At 46.5% G+C, this 9,119-nt stretch overlaps 1 protein-coding gene and 1 long non-coding RNA gene across 2 annotated transcripts in view; one reads left to right on the top strand and one right to left on the bottom strand.

Annotated features, from left to right (window-relative positions):
• The window catches only part of MEIS1 (Meis homeobox 1), a 132,206-nt gene extending 131,593 nt beyond the window's left edge, over positions 1-613 (top strand). Inside the window, exon 12 of the mRNA XM_035728929.1 lies at positions 1-613. This exon is cut by the window's left edge and continues 904 nt beyond it. The gene's annotated coding sequence lies outside the window, so the exon portion shown is untranslated.
• A 1,440-nt stretch (positions 614-2,053) lies between these two features.
• LOC118357265 lies at positions 2,054-5,894 on the bottom strand. The gene is made up of 3 exons (XR_004820250.1): positions 5,265-5,894; positions 4,861-4,953; positions 2,054-2,162 (listed from the first exon to the last, which is right to left on the bottom strand). It is a non-coding gene; the product is annotated as an uncharacterized LOC118357265 (long non-coding RNA).
• Positions 5,895-9,119: the final 3,225 nt, after the last annotated feature.

The following is a 9,119-nucleotide window of genomic DNA, read 5'->3' as shown; positions in this document are numbered from 1 at the left end:
CAACAATGATTAATCAGCTGTTGCAGGCAGTGTCTTAAGGAGACTGGTAGGAGGAGGCATGGAAACCAAAAGGCCGTGTGTTTAGAAGCCTAATTGTCACATCAAGCATCATTGTCCCCATGCAACAACCACCACCTTATACATCACTTCCTGTTTTATGCAGCTCAAAAACATAGACTGAAGATTTATTTTTAATATGTTGACTTTATTTCTGAGCAAAGCATCGGTCATGTGTGTATTTTTCCATAGTCCCACCTTGGAGCATTTATGTAGACATTGTAAATAAATTTTGTGCAAAAAGGACTGGAAAAATGAACTGTATTATTGCAATTTTTTTTGTAAAAGTAGCAGTTTGGTATGAGTTGGCATGCATACAAGATTTACTAAGTGGGATAAGCTAATTATACTTTTTGTTGTGGATAAACAAATGCTTGTTGATAGCCTTTTTCTATCAAGAAACCAAGGAGCTAATTATTAATAACAATCATTGCACACTGAGTCTTAGCGTTTCTGACGGAAACAGTTTGGATTGTATAATAACGCCAAGCCCAGTTGTAGTAACGTTTGAGTGCAGTAATGAAATCTGAATCTAAAATAAAAACAAGATTATTTTTGTCATGCTGACTCCACTGCTTGAAAAATTTGTTTACTGCCCCCCAAATTTTTAAGGATTAATGCAGTAAATAGGAAAATTAATTTTAGCTCCCTCAGACATATTTGTACTTGAAAATTTTAACCACAAAGTAAATTATTTGATAATAGTCACTGATTTCTTTAAGCTGACTTAATGAACTCCTAATATCAACAAATTTAAGGCCCAAAGACACTAAACTAACTGTAGCCTCAGGTTGCATCCAACAGAATTCCTCACCTAGTATCAGTGAAATTTTTCTTGTACATAATGGCAAACCTAAATACAGAGGTAAGTCTTTTACTAAGAATGTTACCTAGGATGAGCAGTAGATGTTTATTAGGAAATTAACTATGTGAATTGAAGAGACCAGACTTCAAAATCTAATTTTTATAAATATTCTCTATGTTCACATTGGATAACACTGGTTATTAACCAATTTTCCAGAACAGCTGTACAGAATTTCTGCATGGCAGCCAGCTAAATGGTACAAAATAACATGTTTAAGCTGGAATAGCTTATAATTTTATTTAAATAAAATTGTTGCTATAAAAAGTGCTTCCCAAAGCTAAGGGAAATATACAAATATTTTAATTAAGGCAAATTCTCCTTTTAAAAGAATCATCCTTTTAGGAGTGATTGCTTTGTAAACAAAGGATGGGTCAGAGGAGAGAGCCTTAAACTCAAGTCTGACTTTCAGGCCCATGTCACCCTATAAACCCGCCCTGAACAATTCTATTTTCTATTTGAAAAGAGAAACCAGCTGTGGGCTGGGTTTACTAGGTGACGTGTGATTGACTGACTCACCTGCTGGAGCGCAGCGCGCATTCTCACCTTTTGTTTATTGGGCCTTGTTTCTAAACACGTGGATGCGCAGACGGAGCGAAGCTCCACAGTCAGCCTCCTCCGCGCGGCAGCGCCCTCCGCCCCACCCCGCCCCCACCCCATATATGGGCTTGTTTAAATTTCAGATTTGGACCCACTGGCAACTCTTTGGCGACATAAATAGTCCATATTAGTGAAATAATTCTCTTTTGGTAGCTGGTTACTAGCAGTTAACAACCATTTATTTACTTTAAAAATGAATACTAAACTTTATGAACTACCCATCCATTTGCCCCTCCTCCCCAGTACATGCCTGGGTGCGTAGGTTATTTTCAGCCTTTATTCTTGACGATGCTCTTGCCGGTTGGGGGAGGGAAAGAAAGGGGAGGAGACAGAGAGGGAGAGAGAGAGAGATGGGAAGGGGGGCGGGAGAGGCGAGCACCAGGAGGAGGAGTAGGGTGCAAGTGAAGAAGAATCGGGAAATATGGAGACTGAAGATTCAAGATCATGAGTGTCCAATGAATTAGAAAAAATAAACTGTGTTCTTTCCTTGTGTTCCCTGCTCCGTGCGGCGGCTTTGTGAGGGCCTTGCTCTCCTCAGATCCTTTCTCCCCTTGCCTGGACTCCCCCAGTCCCCCTTAATGCGATTTTAGCTTTTCCTCTTGTAAATTTCAGAGCCAGCTTGGAGGTTATTGAGGACACTTATCTGAAAGAAAGAAATAATAGAGGTGCTGAGGGTGTTTTTGATGTTTCTTAAAAGGCAAAAACAGAACGTCCTCTTCTAAACAAGGGCACACAGTTGTACCTGCTCTTTATTTTTATGGGGGGGGGGCCCGCTGGTTGAATGAGACCTTTTAGCACGATTTAAATATTTTTTAAAAAATTAAAAATATTTTACCCTATCATATTTAATCAGCTGTAATTATAACACATTCGAAATGAATAATATGCCTTGACAGTATTTTTATTGTTATTGTTCATTGCATGATGTTCGACTGCTTTAGAAGCACAGGAAAGAGAAGTAAACGCGCTACAAATGGGGAATTACCCTCGTTTAGCATTAAAATTCATTTAGATAAAATTGCCACAAACATTTAAATGGGAAGATTAGTTCCCCCTCACGCCTTATTGCACTCGCTCAATGGTTCCGTTAAGAACATTTTACACGTTGGAAATTCCGTCTTCTCAGACGGCTTGCTGTTTCCTAGTTACCCACATTCAAAGCAAAGGCGCAGCAAAGGCAGCCGCCGCAGCAGCAGCAGGGGAAAAAAAAAGTTTGGCAACTGGTCTGCAATTCATCCGCTGCTGGCCCCAGCCTCCCCTCCGCCCACAGCAGTCCGCCCCCCACCCCTCACCTTTCCTCACCCCACCTCTTCTCTCCCCATTAAGTAATTTGCTGAGTCCTGTCCTTCAGAGAACAAGTCGCTTAGTTGTATAGTATTTGAATATAATGTTAAAATACAAAGAAGCCAGTTTGCCCCTCCCCCGGTCTCCCCTCTCTGGCTTCTGCTCTGAGTTGAGGGTTTAGTTGGAAGTGCAGAGTTTCTTACATCCCCTATTCTGAGGCTACAAGGGACGTTTTTTGGCTTGCTTTTCTGCCAGGACATTGCCAGGAAATTCACCATTGTTTTTTTTTTTTTCTTATTTTTTTGCTTGTATTAGAAACGTGTGAAAGAATTAGTTTGAAAAGTCCTTGCTACGTCTAGTTTCTCCCTCTCCTTTTCTTCTCTCTCTTCGTCTCTCTCCGGCCCCCTCTTCCGCCCTCCCTTCTTCCTTCCTCCCTCACCCCCTCCCTCCCTTCGCAGAGCCGCAGGAAAAGAAGAATGTCGGCTTCGACTGCCATCTTTTGGGGATTTGGAAAAACGACTCGGTAGGAAACGGAGGGAGGCGGAGGCGCGGGGGAAGGGGGGGAAACCCCCTTATTATCCTGTGTCGGAACTGGCTCCCTTAATCTGATGTTTAAATATTTGATGTGGAAAAATTACCCATAAAATTAGTTACTAACAATTTCAAATTGAAATCACTTATCGAATTATAAACGCATTAAAGCTGTATGGATGGTATTAGGAGTTCCTCGGAAGGCAGCGGGTGTCTTCTCACTGTGCTCCCGGCCGGCGAGTTTCGCCCCGGGGAGAAGCACCCCCGCGGAGCCAGGGGAGGGCGGCGGGGAGGCAGGCGCGGCGCTCGGGCGCGGGGTCCCGGCCTGAGGGACCTAGCGCGCGGCCAGGCCCAGGCTGAGGCTTCGGCTAGCTGGGCCGGCGGGGGGCGGGGTGGAGGGAGGGGAAGGAGTGGCGGTGGGAGGCTCAGACCCCCCGGCAGAGGCGCCTACGGGAAACTTCGTAGTCAAGTAGAAAGCTTCCGACAAGGAAAAACGCAAACCCTACCCGCCCCCTCCCGCCCGCGTCTCCCACGCGACACGCAGATTTTGCGCTCCCGGTCGGTTGCTGTGTGCAGCGCCCTCCCCCCCCCGCCCAAGTCTGCGGGCCAGGGCGGGAGGCGAGACGCCGGTGGCCGGGCCAACCTCCGCGCGAGAGAGGAACTCCCGCGGGCCGCCGCGGCAGCTGCGAGGAGTCCAGACCAGGACGCCGCTGCCCCCTGCGTCCTACTGTGCACAGCGTCCAGGCCTGGACCCTGTGCCTGTGAGGACAGGTCTATGCTTAGAGCCTAGGGCACCTTGGGGGGCGGCTCCGGCATCTCCAGGGGCTTCCTATCTCCTCCCGACCGCAAGAGGAAAGTCAAGTGTAAGGGGACTGCTGACTTTGTCTCTGGAGACGAGACGACCCGGGTCTGTGCAGAAGGTTGTGGAAAGGCACCTCCTGGGGCACTCTGGGCCCCCTTCCCTTAGAACCGCTCGGGCGTGCTTTGTGGTGGACTAGAGGCTTTTTGAGGGATTCTAATGCCGAGTCCCACCGCGGCGCTGGGAGCGCGACTCCGAGAGCTTGGGGGCTCGGAGGGCACTTGGAACCCGGGCAGCGCCCGCCTGGCGGGTCGCGAGTGCCAGGGTCGGGGGCCGCAGCAGGGGGGCCGTGGGCAGCACCCCGACGCCTAGGCAGGCAGGAGCTCCTCGGGAGCGCTTTAAAGCCTTTGCAAACTTTCCCTTGCCTTTTAGGATCCCAGCAGGCCCTTGGCCCACGTGAATGCAGTAAAAACATGACTTGATTCAAGCTCCCGGGTGGGCGCTTGGACGCCGGGCGGAGTGGCGTGGAATTGGATAGTGGTGTGCCCCGCCTGGCCCGGCATTTCCCCTCGTATTTCATCTCCCTCTTCCGTGCCATCCCGCACCCCCTTGACTGTTAGGCGGTCCGCAGCACTCAGGGTGGCCAGGTGCAGTCTACACTACGTTGGGAATCCCGGAGCCAGGGAAAAGAACGGTGAGGGAGAGAGAGCGGCGGATCGCCCCTTACGGGAGATGGCGGGGAGCGGGGTGTGGGGGGGTGTCACTTTTTGGCCCAATCTGCCCGCCAACGTGTCTGTAAACGTCCTCTCCCAAGGCGGAGCTGAAAGGAAAAACAAACAACATATTGAGCAATCAGTTCGCCAACATTTGAATTTTTAAGAGCTTTTACCCTAAAAACGGGTACCCCGGGGGTCTTGGCAGGGAGAGAAGGACATTTAGGGTCTCGGTTGTCGCTGGCCGCGCCCGGGGGTCGCCCCTCCGCGCGCTGCCCCCTGTCAGCCAGGCGCTCTCAGCCCACCGCGGGGGAAAGCCAGGCGGTGAAGCCCTGGAGAAAAGGGATTTAGTTTTAAGCCAGTCTCCCATCGATCGGGTCGGTAATTCCTACCCCTGCCCACTCGCAGACACACTCACCTCTACCCTAAAGCATTAAGTTCATTACGCGAGCAATGATCTTAATCTCCAGGCGGAAAACGAGTCCCGGGACCTCGACGATTCGGGAAGCAGTGAATAAAGTCACCTGTTCACGCAGCCGCCCCGCCGGCTCCTCTGGGCGGGGGCCTCAAGTGGCAAGGCGCGCTGCGCAGGGGTCCCTCGCTCCGCGCCCGGGCGTGCCCGGCAGGGGTCAGGAACCCTGCGTCTGCTTTCTTCGGGGTTGACGACCTTCTCGAAGGGTGGGATTGCGCCCGCTCGCTTTCCTCCTCCCCTCCCTTCTGCTTTTCATCTTGGGCCCCCCCACACATCTCTGCGCTCTCTTCCTCCTCCCTTTCCCCAAAGTGGCGAGCTCCCCTTCTCCACGGATGGTCCCCAGGCTCTCACCTCCCACCCCACCACTACTCCCCGCAGCCTCAGGTCTTCGAACTGCAGTCTGGGTAACCTTTCGCCTTTTCGCGCTCGCCTGCTTCACCCAACGAGCTGGACATGGGTGGGTGGGGAAGGCTCAGCGAGGCCCCCTTGAAGCCACTTGCTGAGGGTACCCTGGGGCTTTAAACAACCAGATACCTGGATCTGGGGGATGGGGGAGATCCCTGCGCCCATTGATAATTCCACCTCAAAGAAACCCAGCAAAGCGGCAAACACCCCTCGCAGACGCCTGATCCCCACCGACCCCCCTCCCCCCCACAACATTTGGCTTCGAGCAGCGTCTGGCACCGCGGGGAGATGGAGGCGAGCCACGCGCCCGGTCCTTGCTGGCCGACCCACTAGGCGCCAGCTTGTTCTGGAGACTCAGTTTCCACTGGACAGTCGTGAAAGCGGGGAAAACACAAGGCAATGGCTGTGTGAACCCACGTTCCCGCACCCTTACCCCACCCCGATCTGATTTTCCAGAGGTGCATTTTCAGGTAGTCCTAAACTGTGAACAGCGAGCTTTGTGTGTTATCTAATGGGGGTGGGGATGGAAGAGAAGGAGACTCCCACCGCCCGCTCCAGTCTTTAATGTCTGAAATAACGAAATGCCTGTGTGGCAGCTGCTGCTGGAGCCAAAACTAACTCTTTGGAAGACGGAAAAGAGTGAAAGGCAAAGAAAGACTGTTCATTTTTTTTCCTTTGGTGCCGTTTGGGATGTCATCTGTTTCCTTGGCGACTGTGTTCAGCCCCCGGAGCCCCTGGGCTCCTGGATTGTTAGGGGGGAAAAAGCATGCTATTTCTGCACCGTCATTTATCACTGTCACCGCATAATGATTCCCCTTGCAGCCCCTTATTGATGTTTGTAATTGCATTATCTCATAAAGGAGGATGATCAATGAAACCGAGCCGTGCATTCTGGGGTCAGAGGAAGCCAAAGTACTGTTTGTCCCCTTTAATACAACAAGTACTCATTATCTTTAGGTCTGCATTCAAAAAATGATCTGATCTGGGGCTGACCCTGTCGGACATCCCAACACTTTTTTAAAACGCGGTTTGTGTAACCTTTTGCTTAAATGCTAAATCAAGTACCTGTCTTGCATTTCAACGAAACAAGATGCTAAAACTGAATGGGAAAGGCGTTTCTTCCTTTCTTTTTCTTCCTCCCCCCACCTTTTTTTTTCTGGGAGGGGTGCGATCGTCTGTAGCCTCCCGCGATTATACACTGCAACTGCTTAGTGATATAATGTAGAAAAAGCAGCGCCCAACAACAAGGGACCCAAGTTATCTAATGAATGAAAAAATTGGGGATGAGTGGGTAAAAGGTATCTGGGAGCATTTAACAAGGTCGGTACTAAAAGATCAGAATAAAACCACATCCGGTTTAATTAATAAGAGCTATAAACTGAGATAATTCCCCATGATTCTGCCCTTGTTTCTCCCTTTTACAGAGTCATATCTCTTCGGTTTAGATAAATGACTTTTGTGCCTGTTCGATTCTCACAACAACAATAACTAAATCAGTTGCACATTCTGTATCTAAAACCGTCTACAAACTCCAGCAAATAAAAAGAAGTTCATTTGTCTATTAAGGGAAGTATTTAGTTGAGCAGAAATGTCCCAGTAACACTGAATGGAGTTCATGTAATCCCATGAAAATCAAGTCATCTTGTTGCACTGAAGTAAATGAAAAAACACAAAGGAGGAAAGGTCCAAGTGTAATTTTAAACTAAATGCATTATTGGACCGTCACAGTGAAAATGTGATTGTGTGGCTGGGAGGGAGTGGACATCAACTTAGCTCACATTTAGCTTAAAGGTTTTAGAAAGGAAACAAGTATCCCAGGTTTGGTTATCATTTTAATTTGTGGAAAGAGGAGAAATGGAGATAATTCTAGTTCATCACTTCAATAAATTAGGGTGAATAACTCCTTCAAAGACAAAGTAAGCAAAGAGCTTATTTTAAACATTGCAAGGCGGTATTACCAAAAAGAAAAGTTCCCAATCTTCTGAAGATGAATTCTTATGTTAATGACTACCAAAAAAAGAAGGAAAAGAAAAAGGAAAGAAGGAAAGACTGAGCCCATTGTTTATTTTAAAAGTTCTAGAAATAATTTTTAAATCAAAAATAAAAATCAACATTTTTAAATAAAAAGATCTAAATGAAAAGCCTTCACCATATGAGATGAGTAGTTAATAAAATAGAGTGTGTGCCTATAATTTGACACCTTGACCTAAAACCTTAAATCGAATGATAACTATAACAAAGGCTGAAATAGTCCCATTTGGAAAAATAACTTTAATGATAAAGCAAACAGAAGTTTCATTTGTGTCGAACTATCACTTACTTTTTCTCTAGAAGACAGGTTCTTCTAAAAAGTATTATTTTCCAGGAATTCTGTCAAATCACTTTGAAGTAATGTATGTTTTGTATTATTTAAGTATTCTGGCACTTTCGTTCTTTGAAAGTGCTCAAAGTGAAATGGATATGCAGCGGTGCATATATTTAATATAAATGGTATCTTGTCGTTAACATAAAATATTAAAGGGAAAATAAAACTTTGGGCTTTGTCAGTTGAGATAGAATTTTTTAGCATAATACTCTTTTTCAGAACACACAAATGAAACCCCTTGATTTTAACCAATCAACACAAGTCTTTCTCTTATTTGGTTGGGGATCTGGCATCGTGTATGTTTTCTATTTTTAATATTTAGTGTTATAGCCCTCGGTTAAAATAATGAAAAATTAGTCTCGTTTCAGAAATTATTTATTTATGGAACGAACATGATTAAAACATAAACACACACACAAACTGCAGCTGCAACAGAAAAAAAAAACCTGATTTACGGTTATTAAATCTTTGATCGCCATGTTAATGTTTCTTTTTCTACCTTTCATTTGCATTTTAATCTATCGAATCTTTACAATTTTGCTGCCTTCTATTTCAATGATTGATTACAGATCTGAAATAAGAAAAACCAAGCCTAGCTTTTATTTTTCCTTTCTTCGCTTTCTTTTTTCTTTTTTTCCTCTCCCCCTCCCTTCCCCTGGGTGGATTTCTGAAACTTTCTCTCAGTGCTAACGTAGACAGAACAAATTAATTCTGCTCTTTTAAATGTCAAAGATATAAATAAAAAATGTTTTCTGTCCCAAACGTGAATGTTTTCCCAGCCGCTTGTTTTTGAGTCGTAAAAGATCATCCCAGCAAAACGCAATTAACAACGAACTACACACACTCGGCGGCGTGGATTTTGTAAAGGACGTGCTGTTAGTGAGTAAAGAAAGGTAAGAAGTTCATCGTCCCTCTGCCATCAGTAGCCTGGCCACGGCTCCATTCTCTCTCCCACACACTCAGATTTGGTCCGGAGTTCTGTGATCTAAGTCACACAAACAAAAACAAGCCTGGTGGGGGCTTGCTGCGGT

This window comes from Zalophus californianus, chromosome 8 (genome assembly GCF_009762305.2).
Source record: "Zalophus californianus isolate mZalCal1 chromosome 8, mZalCal1.pri.v2, whole genome shotgun sequence".
In the NCBI taxonomy this organism is placed as follows: Eukaryota; Metazoa; Chordata; class Mammalia; order Carnivora; family Otariidae; genus Zalophus; species Zalophus californianus.
Note: the sequence above shows the minus strand (reverse complement) of the source record. Positions and strands in the feature narration are given on the sequence as shown.